General features: G+C 48.5%; 6 non-coding genes across 6 annotated transcripts; all 6 read right to left on the reverse strand.

Moving 5' to 3' along the window:
• Positions 1 to 445: 445 nt before the first annotated feature.
• Positions 446 to 518, reverse strand: TRNAK-CUU (transfer RNA lysine (anticodon CUU)). Its single transcript has one exon. It is a non-coding gene; the product is annotated as a tRNA-Lys (tRNA).
• Positions 519 to 9,139: 8,621 nt separating this feature from the next.
• Positions 9,140 to 9,212, reverse strand: TRNAK-CUU (transfer RNA lysine (anticodon CUU)). Its single transcript has one exon. It is a non-coding gene; the product is annotated as a tRNA-Lys (tRNA).
• A 1,143-nt stretch (positions 9,213 to 10,355) lies between these two features.
• On the reverse strand, positions 10,356 to 10,428 carry TRNAK-CUU (transfer RNA lysine (anticodon CUU)). Its single transcript has one exon. It is a non-coding gene; the product is annotated as a tRNA-Lys (tRNA).
• A 2,388-nt stretch (positions 10,429 to 12,816) lies between these two features.
• Positions 12,817 to 12,889, reverse strand: TRNAK-CUU (transfer RNA lysine (anticodon CUU)). Its single transcript has one exon. It is a non-coding gene; the product is annotated as a tRNA-Lys (tRNA).
• Positions 12,890 to 14,066: 1,177 nt separating this feature from the next.
• Positions 14,067 to 14,139, reverse strand: TRNAK-CUU (transfer RNA lysine (anticodon CUU)). Its single transcript has one exon. It is a non-coding gene; the product is annotated as a tRNA-Lys (tRNA).
• A 1,174-nt stretch (positions 14,140 to 15,313) lies between these two features.
• TRNAK-CUU (transfer RNA lysine (anticodon CUU)) lies at positions 15,314 to 15,386 on the reverse strand. Its single transcript has one exon. It is a non-coding gene; the product is annotated as a tRNA-Lys (tRNA).
• Positions 15,387 to 16,688: the final 1,302 nt, after the last annotated feature.

Below are 16,688 nucleotides of genomic sequence, written 5' to 3' on the forward strand. Positions count from 1 at the left end.
CCAGAACGCACGAAGAGTAACACAGCACATCGCTATGGTTTAACTCTGCATTCTGGAGGCGGGTGTGATCAAACCCCACCGTAGGCCGTGAAGAGAATGGTTTTGCGCCGTTTCGCATTCTCACATCCAGGCAAATACCACGCTCGATAACTTCTTCGTCCTTCGTTGCACCACAAATCACCACACATCTCCTGACCTGAGAGATGGCGTCATGTTGTAGGAGCTTAAGAAGCCGGACCAACACGGTAAATAGACTAAGAAAGAGAGAAATATCCTTAAAACAACAATGACTACCTCTTCCATTCTTCCGCCGTCACAATATGGTACCCAATAAAACTGACACTGGTGGTGAAGACACCATACTTGAAGCCGGTGGTACAGACTTCACTTCAGGATCATGTTTGAACAACGTGTTATTTAATATTTACCAATGACGTAAAACAGACGCCCAACGTGGGGCTCGAACCCACGACCCTGAGATTAAGAGTCTCATGCTCAACCGACTGAGCTAGCCGGGCACGACATGCACTGTTTTATCAGTAAGATTCAAAGCTGTCTTTCTATTATTAGGCATGTTCCTCTGCCACTGAATGGGAGGCGATTTCATCATTCTGAGCGTGCTCGCCCTGGGAGATCCTTACAGAATATTATGCTATTCCTTCTTCTTCTTCTTCTCCTTCTTCGTTTTAATTACCTGTTTAGCCTCCAGGGTCGGTATTCCCTCGGACTCAGCCAGGGATCCCGCCTCTACCGCCTCAAGTGCAGTGTCCTGGAGCTACAGACTCTGGGACGTGAGATACAAGTGGGGAAGATGACCAGTACCTCGTCCAGGTGGCCTTACCTGCTATGCTGAACGGTGGCCTTGCGGGGGATGGGAAAATTGCAAGGATTAGGCAAGGAAGAGGGAAAGAAGCGGCCGTGGCCGTAAATGAGGTACCATCCCGGCATCTGCCTGGAAGAGATGTGGGATACATCGGAAAATCACTTCCAGGATGGATGAGGTAAGAATCGATCCCACCTAAACTCAATTGACTTCCCGAGGCTGAGTGGACCCCGTTCCAGCCCTCGTACCTCTTTTCAAATTTCGAGGCAGAGCCGAGAATCGAAGCCGGGCCTCCGGAGATTGAAGCCAATCACACTAACCACTACACCACAGAGGCGTACTTTAATAAATTCTCCGGTTAATTACACCACAACTGAATGTTGTGTGCATCTCTTTCCGTCAATTATGGCAAGCTCGAATGCCACCAGAACGCACGAAGAGTAACACAGCACATCGGTATGGTTTAACTCTGCATTCTGGAGGCGGGTGTGATCAAACCCCACCGTAGGCCGCGAAAAGAATGGTTTTGCGTCGTTTCGCATTCTCACATCCAGGCAAATACCGCGCTCGATAACATCTTCGTCCTTCGTTGCACCACAAATCACCACACATCACCTGACCTGAGAGATGGCGTCACGTTGTAGGAGTATAAGAGGCCCGACCAACACAGTAAATAGACTAAGAAAGAGAGAAATATCCTTAAAACAACAATGACTACCTCTTCCATTCTTCCGGTGTCACAATATGGTACCCAATAAAAGTGAGTCAGGTAGTGAAGGCACCATATTTGAAGCCGGTGGTACAGACTTCACTTCAGGATCATGTTTGAACAACGTGTTATTTAATATTTACCAATGACGTAAAACAGACGCCCAACGTGGGGCTCGAACCCACGACCCTGAGATTAAGAGCGTCATGCTCTACCGACTGAGCTAGCCGGGCACGATATGGGGTGTTTTATTAGTAAGATTCAAAGCTGTCTTTCTATTATTCGGCATGTTCCTTTGCCACTTGAATGGGAGGCGATTTCATCATTCTGAGCGTGCTCGCCCTGGGAGATCCTTACTGAATATTGAGCTATTCCTTCTTCTTCTTCTTCTCCTTCTTCGTTTTAATTACCTGTTTAGTCTCCAGGGTCGGTATTCCCTCGGACTCAGCCAGGGATCCCGCCTCTACCGCCTCAAGTGCAGTGTCCTGGAGCTACAGACTCTGGGACGTGAGATACAAGTGGGGAAGGTGACCAGTACCTCGTCCAGGTGGCCTTACCTTCTATGCTGAACGGTGGCCTTGCGGGGGGATGGGAAAATTGCAAGGATTAGGCAAGGAAGAGGGAAGGAAGCGGCCGTGGCCGTAAATGAGGTACCATCCCGGCATCTGCCTGGAAGAGAAGTGGGATACCACGGAAAATCACTTCCAGGATGGATGAGGTAAGAATCGATCCCACCTAAACTCAATTGACTTCCCGAGGCTGAGTGGACCCTGTTCCAGCCCTCGTACCACTTTTCAAATTTCGAGGCAGAGCCGAGAATCGAAGCCGGGCCTCTGGAGATTGAAGCCAATCACACTAACCACTACACCACAGAGGCGTACTTTAATAAATTCTCCGGTTAATTACACCACAACTGAATGTTGTGTGCATCTCTTTCCGTCAATTATGGCAAGCTCGAGTGCCACCAGAACGCACGAAGAGTAACACAGCACATCGGTATGGTTTAACTCTGCATTCTGGAGGCGGGTGTGATCAAACCCCACCGTAGGCTGTGAAGAGAATGGTTTTGCGTCGTTTCGCATTCTCACATCCAGGCAAATACCACGCTCGATAACTTCTTCGTCCTTCGTTGCACCACAAATCACCACACATCACCTGACCTGAGAGATGGCGTCACGTTGTAGGAGTATAAGAGGCCCGACCAACACAGTAAATAGGCTAAGAAAGAGAGAAATATCCTTAAAACAACAATGACTACCTCTTCCATTCTTCCGGTGTCACAATATGGTACCCAATAAAGGTGAGTCAGGTATTGAAGGCACCATATTTGAAGCCGGTGGTACAGACTTCACTTCAGGATCATGCTTGAACAACATGTTATTTAATATTTACCAATGACGTAAAACAGACGCCCAACGTGGAGCTCGAACCCACGACCCTGAGATTAAGAGCGTCATGCTCTACCGACTGAGCTAGCCGGGCACGTTTTGGGGTGTTTTATTAGTAAGATTCAAAGCTGTCTTTCTATTATTAGGCATGTTCCTTTGCCACTTGAATGGGAGGCGATTTCATCATTCTGAGCGTGCTCGCCCTGGGATATCCTCACAGAATTTTGTGCTATTCCTTCTCCTTCTTCTTCTCTTTCTTCGTCTTATTTATCTGCTTAGCCTCCAGGGTCGGTTCTTCTGTCGGACTCAGCGAGGGACCCCACCTCTACCGCCTCAAGTGTAGTGTCCTGGAACTACAGACTCTGGGTCGGGGGATACAACTGGGGACAATGACCAGTACCTCGTAAAGGTGGCCTTACCTGCTTTCCTGGACGGTGGCCTTGCGTGGGGATAGGAAGATTGCAAGGCTTAAATTAGGTACCATCCCGGCATTTGTCTGGAGGAGAGTGGGAAACCACGGAAAACCACTTCCAGGACGGATGAAGTGAGAATTGAACCCACCTAAACTCAATTGACTCTCCGAGGCTGAGTGGACCCCGTTCCAGCCCTCGTACCACTTTTCCAATTTCGAGGCAGAGCCGGGAATCAAACCCGGGCCTCCAGGGATTGCAGCTAATCACACTAAATACTGCACCACAGAGGCGTACGTTAATAAATTCTCCGGTTAATTACACCACAACTGAATGTTGTGTGCATCTCTTTCCGTGAATTATGCCAAGCTCGTATGCCACCAGAACGCACGAAGAGTAACACAGCACATCGCTATGGTTTAACTCTGCATTCTGGAGGCGGCTGTGTTCAAACCCCGCCGTAGGCCGTGAAGAGAATGGTTTTGCGTCGTTTCGCATTCTCATATCCAGGCAAATACCACGCTCGATAACTTCTTCGTCCTTCGTTGCACCACAAATCACCACACATCTCCTGACCTGAGAGATGGCGTCACGTTGTAGGAGTCTAAGAGGCCCGACCAACACGGTAAATAGACTAAGAAAGAGAGAAATATCCTTAAAACAACAATGACTACCTCTTCCATTTTTCCGCCGTCACAATATGGTACCCAATGAAACTGAGTCAGGTGGTGAAGGCACCATATTTGAAGCCGGTGGTACAGACTTCACTTCAGGATCATGTTTGAACAATGTGTTATTTAATATTTACCAATGACGTAAAACAGACGCCCAGCGTGGGGCTCGAACCCACGACCCTGAGATTAAGAGTCTCATGCCCTACCGACGGGGCTAGCCGGGGACGATATGCGTTGTTTTATCAGTATGATTCAAAGCTGTCTTTCTATTATTAGGCATGTTCCTTTGCCACTTGAATGGGAGCAGATTTCATCATTCTGAGCGTGCTCGCGCTGGGAGATCCTTACAGAATATTGTGCTATTCCTTCTTCTTCTTCTTCTTCTTCTTCTTCTTCTTTTCTTCTTCTTCTTCTTCTTCGTCTTAATTGTCTGTTTAGCCTCCAGGGTCGGTTTTTCCCTCGGACACACCGAAGGATCACGCCTCTACCGCCTCAAGTGCAGTGTCCTGGAGCTACAGTCACTGGGTCGGGGGATACAACTGGGGAGGATGACCAGTACCTCGTTCAGGGGGCCTTACCTGCTATGCTGAACGGTGGCCTTGCGGGGGGATGGGAAAATTGCAAGGATTAGACAAGGAAGAGGGAAGGAAGCGGCCGTGGCCGTAAATGAGGTACCATCCCGGCATTTGCCTGGAGGAGAGTGGGAAACCACGGAAAACCACTTCCAGGATGGATGAAGTGAGAATTGAACCCACCCAAACTCAATTGACTTCCCGAGGCTGAGTGGACCCCGTTCCAACCCTCGTACCACTTTTCAAATTTCGAGGCAGAGCCGAGAATCGAACCCGGGCCTCCGGGGATTGCGGCTAATCACACTAACCACTACACCACAGAGGCGTACTTTAATAAATTCTCCGGTTAATTACACCACAACTGAATGTTGTGTGCATCTCTTTCCGTCAATTATGGCAAGCTCGAATGCCACCAGAACGCACGAAGAGTAACACAGCACATCGGTATGGTTTAACTCTGCATTCTGGAGGCGGGTGTGATCAAACCCCACCGTAGGCTGTGAAGAGAATGGTTTTGCGTCGTTTCGCATTCTCACATCCAGGCAAATACCACGCTCGATAACTTCTTCGTCCTTCGTTGCACCACAAATCACCACACATCACCTGACCTGAGAGATGGCGTCACGTAGTAGGAGTATAAGAGGCCCGACCAACACAGTAAATAGGCTAAGAAAGAGAGAAATATCCTTAAAACAACAATGACTACCTCTTCCATTCTTCCGGTGTCACAATATGGTACCCAATAAAGGTGAGTCAGGTATTGAAGGCACCATATTTGAAGCCGGTGGTACAGACTTCACTTCAGGATCATGCTTGAACAACGTGTTATTTAATATTTACCAATGACGTAAAACAGACGCCCAACGTGGAGCTCGAACCCACGACCCTGAGATTAAGAGCGTCATGCTCTACCGACTGAGCTAGCCGGGCACGTTTTGGGGTGTTTTATTAGTAAGATTCAAAGCTGTCTTTCTATTATTAGGCATGTTCCTTTGCCACTTGAATGGGAGGCGATTTCATCATTCTGAGCGTGCTCGCCCTGGGATATCCTCACAGAATTTTGTGCTATTCCTTCTCCTTCTTCTTCTCTTTCTTCGTCTTATTTATCTGCTTAGCCTCCAGGGTCGGTTCTTCTGTCGGACTCAGCGAGGGACCCCACCTCTACCGCCTCAAGTGTAGTGTCCTGGAACTACAGACTCTGGGTCGGGGGATACAACTGGGGACAATGACCAGTACCTCGTAAAGGTGGCCTTACCTGCTTTCCTGGACGGTGGCCTTGCGTGGGGATAGGAAGATTGCAAGGCTTAAATTAGATACCATCCCGGCATTTGTCTGGAGGAGAGTGGGAAACCACGGAAAACCACTTCCAGGACGGATGAAGTGAGAATTGAACCCACCTAAACTCAATTGACTTTCCGAGGCTGAGTGGACCCCGTTCCAGCCCTCGTACCACTTTTCCAATTTCGAGGCAGAGCCGGGAATCAAACCCGGGCCTCCAGGGATTGCAGCTAATCACACTAAATACTGCACCACAGAGGCGTACGTTAATAAATTCTCCGGTTAATTACACCACAACTGAATGTTGTGTGCATCTCTTTCCGTGAATTATGCCAAGCTCGTATGCCACCAGAACGCACGAAGAGTAACACAGCACATCGCTATGGTTTAACTCTGCATTCTGGAGGCGGCTGTGTTCAAACCCCGCCGTAGGCCGTGAAGAGAATGGTTTTGCGTCGTTTCGCATTCTCATATCCAGGCAAATACCACGCTCGATAACTTCTTCGTCCTTCGTTGCACCACAAATCACCACACATCTCCTGACCTGAGAGATGGCGTCACGTTGTAGGAGTCTAAGAGGCCCGACCAACACGGTAAATAGACTAAGAAAGAGAGAAATATCCTTAAAACAACAATGACTACCTCTTCCATTTTTCCGCCGTCACAATATGGTACCCAATGAAACTGAGTCAGGTGGTGAAGGCACCATATTTGAAGCCGGTGGTACAGACTTCACTTCAGGATCATGTTTGAACAATGTGTTATTTAATATTTACCAATGACGTAAAACAGACGCCCAGCGTGGGGCTCGAACCCACGACCCTGAGATTAAGAGTCTCATGCCCTACCGACGGGGCTAGCCGGGGACGATATGCGTTGTTTTATCAGTATGATTCAAAGCTGTCTTTCTATTATTAGGCATGTTCCTTTGCCACTTGAATGGGAGCAGATTTCATCATTCTGAGCGTGCTCGCGCTGGGAGATCCTTACAGAATATTGTGCTATTCCTTCTTCTTCTTCTTCTTCTTCTTCTTTTCTTCTTCTTCTTCTTCTTCGTCTTAATTGTCTGTTTAGCCTCCAGGGTCGGTTTTTCCCTCGGACACACCGAAGGATCACGCCTCTACCGCCTCAAGTGCAGTGTCCTGGAGCTACAGTCACTGGGTCGGGGGATACAACTGGGGAGGATGACCAGTACCTCGTTCAGGGGGCCTTACCTGCTATGCTGAACGGTGGCCTTGCGGGGGGATGGGAAAATTGCAAGGATTAGACAAGGAAGAGGAAAGGAAGCGGCCGTGGCCGTAAATGAGGTACCATCCCGGCATTTGCCTGGAGGAGAGTGGGAAACCACGGAAAACCACTTCCAGGATGGATGAAGTGAGAATTGAACCCACCCAAACTCAATTGACTTCCCGAGGCTGAGTGGACCCCGTTCCAACCCTCGTACCACTTTTCAAATTTCGAGGCAGAGCCGAGAATCGAACCCGGGCCTCCGGGGATTGCAGCTAATCACACTAACCACTACACCACAGAGGCGTACTTTAATAAATTCTCCGGTTAATTACACCACAACTGAATGTTGTGTGCATCTCTTTCCGTCAACTATGGCAAGCTCGAATGCCACCAGAACGCACGAAGAGTAACACAGCACATCGCTATGGTTTAACTCTGCATTCTGGAGGCGGGTGTGTTCAAACCCCACCGTAGGCCGTGAAGAGAATGGTTTTGCGCCGTTTCGCATTCTCACATCCAGGCAAATACCACGCTCGATAACTTCTTCGTCCTTCGTTGCACCACAAATCACCACACATCTCCTGACCTGAGAGATGGCGTCATGTTGTAGGAGCTTAAGAAGCCGGACCAACACGGCAAATAGACTAAGAAAGAGAGAAATATCCTTAAAACAACTATGACTACTTCTTCCGTTCTTCCGCCGTCACAATATGGTACCCAATAAAACTGAGTCAGGTGGTGAAGGCACCATATTTGAAGCAGGGGGTACAGACTTCACTTCAGGATCATGTTTGAACAACGTGTTATTTAATATTTACCAATGACGTAAAACAGACGCCCAACGTGGGGCTCGGACCCACGACCCTGAGATTAAGAGTCTCATGCTCTACCGACTGCGCTAGCCGGGCACGACAGGCATTGTTCTATCAGTAAGATTCAAAGCTGTCTTTCAATTATTAGGCATCTTCCTCTGCCACTTGAATGGGAGGCGATTTCATCATACCGAGCGTGCTCGCCCTTGGAGATCCTTACAGAATATTGTGCTATTCCTTCTTCTTCTTCTTCTTCTTCTTCTCCTTCTTCGTTTTAATTACCTGTTTAGCCTCCAGGGTCGGTTTTTCCCTCGGACTCAGCGAGGGACCCCACCTCTACCGCCTCAAGTGCAGTGTCCTGGAGCTACAGACTCTGGGTAGGGGGATACAACTGGGGAGGATGACCAGTACCTTGTCCACGTGCCCTTACCTGCTATGCTGAACGGTGGCCTTGCGTGGGGATGGGAAGATTGCAACCTTAAGTTAGGTACCATCCCGCCATTTGCCTGGAGGAGAGTGGGAAACCACGGAAAACCACTTCCAGGATGAATGAAGCGAGAATTGAACCCACCCAAACTCAATTGACTTCCCGAGGCTGAGTGGACCCCGTTCCAGCCCCCGTACCACTTTTCCAATTTCGAGGCAGAGCCGGGAATCAAACCCGGGCCTCCAGGGATTGCAGCTAATCACACTAAATACTGCACCACAGAGGCGTACGTTAATAAATTCTCCGGTTAATTACACCACAACTGAATGTTGTGTGCATCTCTTTCCGTCAATTATGGCAAGCTCGAATGCCACCAGAACGCACGAAGAGTAACACAGCACATCGCTACGGTTTAACTCTGCATTCTGGAGGCGGGTGTGATCAAACCCCACCGTAGGCCGTGAAGAGAATGGTTTTGCGTCGTTTCGCATTCTCACATCCAGGCAAATACCACGCTCGATAACTTCTTCGTCCTTCGTTGCACCACAAATCAACACACATCTCCTGACCTGAGAGATGGCGTCATGTTGTAGGAGCTTAAGAAGCCGGACCAACACGGTAAATAGACTAAGAAAGAGAGAAATATCCTTAAAACAACAATGACTACCTCTTCCATTCTTCCGCCGTCACAATATGGTTCAATAAAACTGACACTGGTGGTGAAGACACCATACTTGAAGCCGGTGGTACAGACTTCACTTCAGGATCATGTTTGAACAACGTGTTATTTAATATTTACCAATGACGTAAAACAGACGCCCAACGTGGGGCTCGAACCCACGACCCTGAGATTAAGAGTCTCATGCTCTACCGACTGAGCTAGCCGTGCACGATATGGGGTGTTTTATCAGTAAGATTCAAAGCTGTCTTTCTATTATTAGGCATCTTCCTCTGCCACTTGAATGGGAGGCGATTTCATCATACCGAGCGTGCTCGCCCTGGGAGATCCTTACAGAATATTGTGCTATTCCTTCTTCTTCTTCTTCTCCTCCTTCTTCGTTATAATTACCTGTTTAGCCTCCAGGGTCGGTTTTTCCCTCGGACTCAGCGAGGGACCCCACCTCTACCGCCTCAAGTGCAGTGTCCTGGAGCTACAGACTCTGGGTCGGGGGATACAACTGGGGAGGATGACCAGTACCTTGTCCACGTGCCCTTACCTGCTATGCTGAACGGTGGCCTTGCGTGGGGATGGGAAGATTGCAACCTTAAGTTAGGTACCATCCCGGCATTTGCCTGGAGGAGAGTGGGAAACCACGGAAAACCACTTCCAGGATGGATGAAGTGAGAATTGAACCCACCCAAACTCAATTGACTTCCCGAGGCTGAGTGGACCCCGTTCCAGCCCCCGTACCACTTTTCCAATTTCGAGGCAGAGCCGGGAATCAAACCCGGGCCTCCAGGGATTGCAGCTAATCACACTAAATACTGCACCACAGAGGCGTACGTTAATAAATTCTCCGGTTAATTACACCACAACTGAATGTTGTGTGCATCTCTTTCCGTCAATTATGGCAAGCTCGAATGCCACCAGAACGCACGAAGAGTAACACAGCACATCGCTATGGTTTAACTCTGCATTCTGGAGGCGGGTGTGATCAAACCCCACCGTAGGCCGTGAAGAGAATGGTTTTGCGTCGTTTCGCATTCTCACATCCAGGCAAATACCACGCTCGATAACTTCTTCGTCCTTCGTTGCACCACAAATCACCACACATCTCCTGACCTGAGAGATGGCGTCATGTTGTAGGAGCTTAAGAAGCCGGACCAACACGGTAAATAGACTAAGAAAGAGAGAAATATCCTTAAAACAACAATGACTACCTCTTCCATTCTTCCGCCGTCACAATATGGTACCCAATAAAACTGACACTGGTGGTGAAGACACCATACTTGAAGCCGGTGGTACAGACTTCACTTCAGGATCATGTTTGAACAACGTGTTATTTAATATTTACCAATGACGTAAAACAGACGCCCAACGTGGGGCTCGAACCCACGACCCTGAGATTAAGAGTCTCATGCTCAACCGACTGAGCTAGCCGGGCACGACATGCACTGTTTTATCAGTAAGATTCAAAGCTGTCTTTCTATTATTAGGCATGTTCCTCTGCCACTGAATGGGAGGCGATTTCATCATTCTGAGCGTGCTCGCCCTGGGAGATCCTTACAGAATATTATGCTATTCCTTCTTCTTCTTCTTCTCCTTCTTCGTTTTAATTACCTGTTTAGCCTCCAGGGTCGGTATTCCCTCGGACTCAGCCAGGGATCCCGCCTCTACCGCCTCAAGTGCAGTGTCCTGGAGCTACAGACTCTGGGACGTGAGATACAAGTGGGGAAGATGACCAGTACCTCGTCCAGGTGGCCTTACCTGCTATGCTGAACGGTGGCCTTGCGGGGGATGGGAAAATTGCAAGGATTAGGCAAGGAAGAGGGAAAGAAGCGGCCGTGGCCGTAAATGAGGTACCATCCCGGCATCTGCCTGGAAGAGATGTGGGATACATCGGAAAATCACTTCCAGGATGGATGAGGTAAGAATCGATCCCACCTAAACTCAATTGACTTCCCGAGGCTGAGTGGACCCCGTTCCAGCCCTCGTACCTCTTTTCAAATTTCGAGGCAGAGCCGAGAATCGAAGCCGGGCCTCCGGAGATTGAAGCCAATCACACTAACCACTACACCACAGAGGCGTACTTTAATAAATTCTCCGGTTAATTACACCACAACTGAATGTTGTGTGCATCTCTTTCCGTCAATTATGGCAAGCTCGAATGCCACCAGAACGCACGAAGAGTAACACAGCACATCGGTATGGTTTAACTCTGCATTCTGGAGGCGGGTGTGATCAAACCCCACCGTAGGCCGCGAAAAGAATGGTTTTGCGTCGTTTCGCATTCTCACATCCAGGCAAATACCGCGCTCGATAACATCTTCGTCCTTCGTTGCACCACAAATCACCACACATCACCTGACCTGAGAGATGGCGTCACGTTGTAGGAGTATAAGAGGCCCGACCAACACAGTAAATAGACTAAGAAAGAGAGAAATATCCTTAAAACAACAATGACTACCTCTTCCATTCTTCCGGTGTCACAATATGGTACCCAATAAAAGTGAGTCAGGTAGTGAAGGCACCATATTTGAAGCCGGTGGTACAGACTTCACTTCAGGATCATGTTTGAACAACGTGTTATTTAATATTTACCAATGACGTAAAACAGACGCCCAACGTGGGGCTCGAACCCACGACCCTGAGATTAAGAGCGTCATGCTCTACCGACTGAGCTAGCCGGGCACGATATGGGGTGTTTTATTAGTAAGATTCAAAGCTGTCTTTCTATTATTCGGCATGTTCCTTTGCCACTTGAATGGGAGGCGATTTCATCATTCTGAGCGTGCTCGCCCTGGGAGATCCTTACTGAATATTGAGCTATTCCTTCTTCTTCTGCTTCCTCTTCTTCGTCTTAATTATCTGTTTAGCCTCCAGGGTCGGTTATTCCCTCGGACTCAGCGAAGGATCCCGCCTCTACCGCCTCAAGTGCAGTGTCCTGGAGCTATAGACTCTGGGTCGGGGGATACAACTGGGGAGGATGACCAGTACCTCGTCCAGGTGGCCTTACCTGCTATGCTGAACGGTGGCCTTGCGAAGGGATGGGAAGATTGCAAGCCTCAAATTAGGTACCATCCCGGCATTTGTCTTGAGGAGAGTGGGAAACCACGGAAAACCACTTCCAGGACGGATGAAGTGAGAATTGAACCCACCTAAACTCAATTGACTTTCCGAGGCTGAGTGGACCCCGTTCCAGCCCTCGTACCACTTTTCCAATTTCGAGGCAGAGCCGGGAATCAAACCCGGGCCTCCAGGGATTGCAGCTAATCACACTAAATACTGCACCACAGAGGCGTACGTTAATAAATTCTCCGGTTAATTACACCACAACTGAATGTTGTGTGCATCTCTTTCCGTCAATTATGCCAAGCTCGTATGCCACCAGAACGCACGAAGAGTAACACAGCACATCGCTATGGTTTAACTCTGCATTCTGGAGGCGGCTGTGTTCAAACCCCGGCGTAGGCCGTGAAGAGAATGGTTTTGCGTCGTTTCGCATTCTCATATCCAGGCAAATACCACGCTCGATAACTTCTTCGTCCTTCGTTGCACCACAAATCACCACACATCTCCTGACCTGAGAGATGGCGTCACGTTGTAGGAGTCTAAGAGGCCCGACCAACACGGTAAATAGACTAAGAAAGAGAGAAATATCCTTAAAACAACAATGACTACCTCTTCCATGTTTTCGCCGTCACAATATGGTACCCAATGAAACTGAGTCAGGTGGTGAAGGCACCATATTTGAAGCCGGTGGTACAGACTTCACTTCAGGATCATGTTTGAACAACGTGTTATTTAATATTTACCAATGACGTAAAACAGACGCCCAACGTGGGGCTCGAACCCACGACCCTGAGATTAAGAGTCTCATGCTCTACCGACTGAGCTAGCCGGGCACGATATGGGGTGTTTTATTAGTAAGATTCAAAGCTGTCTTTCTATTATTAGGCATGTTCCTTTGCCACTTGAATGGGAGGCGATTTCATCATTCTGAGCGTGCTCGCCCTGGGAGATCCTTACAGAATATTGTGCTATTCCTTCTTCTTCTTCTTCATCTTCATCGTTTTAATTATCTGTTTAGCCTCCAGGGTCGGTTATTCCCTCGGACTCAGCGAAGGATCCCGCCACTACCGCCTCAAGTGCAGTGTCCTGGAGCTACAGACTATGGGTGGGGGAATACAACTGGGGAGGATGACCAGTACCTCGTCCAGGTGGCCTTACCTGCTATGCTGAACGGTGGCCTTGCGGGCGGATGGGAAAATAGCAAGGATTAGACAGGGTAGAGGGAAGGAAGCGGCCGTAGCCGTAAATGAGGTACAATCCCGGCATATGCCTGGAAGAGAAGTGGGAAACCACGGAAAATCACTTCGAGGATGGATGAGGTAAGAATCGAACCCACCTAAACTCAATTGACTTCCCGAGGCTGAGTGGACCCCGTTCCAGCCCTCGTACCACTTTTCAAATTTCGAGGCAGAGCTGAGAATCGAAACTGGGCCTCCGGGGATTGCAGCTAATCACATTAAACACTACACCACAGAGGCGTACTTTAATAAATTCTCCGGTTAATTACACCACAACTGAATGTTATGTGCATCTCTTTCAGTCAATTATGGCAAACTCGAATGCCACCAGAACGCACGAAGAGTAACACAGCACATCGCTATGGTTTAACTCTGCATTTTGGAGGCGGCTGTGTTCAAACCACACCATAGGCCGTGAAGAGAATGGTTTTGCGTCGTTTCGCATTCTCACATCCAGGCAAATACCACGCTCGATAACTTCTTCGTCCTTCGTAGCACCACAAATCACCACAAATCTCCTGACCTGAGAGATGGCGTCACGTTGTAGGAGTCTAAGAGGTCCGACCAACACAGTAAATAGACTAAGAAAGAGAGAAATATCCTTAAAACAACAACGACTACCTCTTCAATTCTTCCGCCGTCACAATATGGTACCCAATAAAACTGAGACTGGTGGTGAAGGCACCATACTTGAAGCCGGTGGTACAGACTTCACTGCACGATCATGTTTGAACAACGTGTTATTTAATATTTACCAATGACGTAAAAAAGACGCCCAACGTGGGGCTCGAACCCACGACCCTGAGATTAAGAGTCTCATGCTCTACCGACTGAGCTAGCCGGGCACGATATCGGGTGTTTTATTAGTAAGATTCAAAGCTGTCTTTCTATTATTAGGCATGTTCCTTTGCCACTTGAATGGGAGGCGATTTCATCATTCTGAGCGTGCTCGCCCTGGGAGATCCTTACAGAATATTGTGCTATTCCTTCTTCTTCTTCCTCTTCTTCGTTTTAATTATCTGTTTAGCCTCCATTGTCGGTTATTCCCTCGGACTCAGCGAAGGATCCCGCCTCTACCGCCTCAAGTGCAGTGTCCTGGAGCTACAGACTCTGGGTCGGGGGATACAACTGGGGAGGATGACCAGTACCTCGTCCAGGTGGCCTTACCTGCTATGCTGAACGGTGGCCTTGCGGGCGGATGGGAAAATAGCAAGGATTAGACAAGGAAGAGGGAAGGAAGCGGCCGTAGCCGTAAATGAGGTACAATCCCGGCATCTGCCTGGAAGAGAAGTGGGAAACCACGGAAAATCACTTCCAGGATGGATGAGGTAAGAATCGAAACCACCTAAACTCAATTGACTTCCCGAGGCTGAGTGGACCCCGTTCCAGCCCTCGTACCACTTTTCAAATTTCGAGGCAGAGCCGAGAATCGAAACTGGGCCTCCGGGGATTGCAGCTAATCACATTAACCACTACACCACAGAGGCGTACTTCAATAAATTCTCCGGTTAATTACACCACAACTGAATGTTGTGTGCATCTCTTTCCGTCAATTATGGCAAGCTCGAATGCCACCAGAACGCACGAAGAGTAACACAGGACATCGCTATGGTTTAACTCTGCATTTTGGAGGCGGCTGTGTTCAAACCTCACCGTAGGCCGTGAAGAGAATGGTTTTGCGTCGTTTCGCATTCTCACATCCAGGCAAATACCACGCTCGATAACTTCTTCGTCCTTCGTTGCACCACAAATCACCACACATCTCCTGACCTGAGAGATGGCGTCACGTTGTAGGAGCCTAAGAGGCCCGACCAACACGGTAAATAGACTAAGAAAGAGAGAAATATCCTTAAAACAACAATGACTGCCTCTTCCATTCTTCCGCCGTCACAATATGGTACCCAATAAAACTGAGTCAGGTGGTGAAGGCACCATATTTGAAGCCGGTGGTACAGACTTCACTTCAGGATCATGTTTGAACAACGTGTTATTTAATATTTACCAATGACGTAAAACAGACGCCCAACGTGGGGCTCGAACCCACGACCCTGAGATTAAGAGTCTCATGCTCTACCGACTGAGCTAGCCGGGCACGATATAGGGTGTTTTATTAGTAAGATTCAAAGCTGTCTTTCTATTATTAGGCATGTTCCTTTGCCACTTGAATGGGAGGCGATTTCATCATTCTGAGCGTGCTCGCCCTGGGAGATCCTCACAGAATTTTGTGCTATTCCTTCTTCTCCTTCTTCTTCTCCTTCTTCGTCTTATTTATCTGCTTAGCCTCCAGGGTCGGTTCTTCAGTCGGACTCAGCGAGGGACCCCACCTCTACCGCCTCAAGTGCAGTGTCGTGGAGCTACAGACTCTGGGTCGGGGGATACAACTGGGGACAATGCCCAGTACCTCGTAAAGGTGGCCTTACCTGCATTCCTGGACGGTGGCCTTGCGTGGGGATAGGAAGATTGCAAGCCTTAAATTAGGTACCATCCCGGCATTTGTCTGGAGGAGAGTGGGAAACCACGGAATACCTATTCCAGGATGGATGAAGTGAGAATTGAACCCACCGAAACTCAATTGACTTCCCGAGGCTGAGTGGACCCCGTTCCAGTGTCGTACCACTTTTCAAATTTCGAGGCAGAGCCGAGAATCGAACCCGGGCTTCAGGGGATTGTAGCTAATCACACTAACCACTACACCACAGAGGCCTGCTATAATAAATTCTCCGGTTAATTACACCACAACTGAATGTTGTGTGCATCTCTTTCCGTCAATTATGGCAAGCTCGAATGCCACCAGAACGCACGAAGAGTAACACAGCACATCGCTATGGTTTAACTCTGCATTCTGGAGGCGGGTGTGTTCAAACCCCACCGTAGGCCGTGAAATTAATGGTTTTGCGTCGTTTCGCATTCTCACATCCAGGCAAATACCATGCTCGATAACTTCTTCGTTCTTCGTTGCACCACAAATCACCACACATCTCCTGACCTGAGAGATGGCGTCACGTTGTAGGAGTATAAGAGGCCCGACCAACACGGTAAATAGACTAAGAAAGAGAGGAATATCCTTAAAACAACAATGACTACCTCTTCCATACTTCCGCCGTCACAATATGGTACCCAATAAAATTGAGTCAGGTGGTGAAGGCACCACATTTGAAGCCGGTGGTACAGACTTCACTTCAGGATCATGTTTGAACAACGTGTTATTTAATATTTACCAATGACGTAAAACAGACGCCCAACGTTGGGCTCCAACCCACGACCCAGTGATTAAGAGTAACATGCTCTACGGTCTGAGGTAGCCGGGCACGCTATGCAGTGTTTTATCAGTAAGATGCAAAGCTGTCTTTATATTATTTGGCATGTTCCTTTGCCACTTGAATGGAAGCAGATT

The sequence above is a fragment of the Anabrus simplex genome, chromosome 3, assembly GCF_040414725.1.
Source record: "Anabrus simplex isolate iqAnaSimp1 chromosome 3, ASM4041472v1, whole genome shotgun sequence".
NCBI classification, from domain to species: Eukaryota; Metazoa; Arthropoda; class Insecta; order Orthoptera; family Tettigoniidae; genus Anabrus; species Anabrus simplex.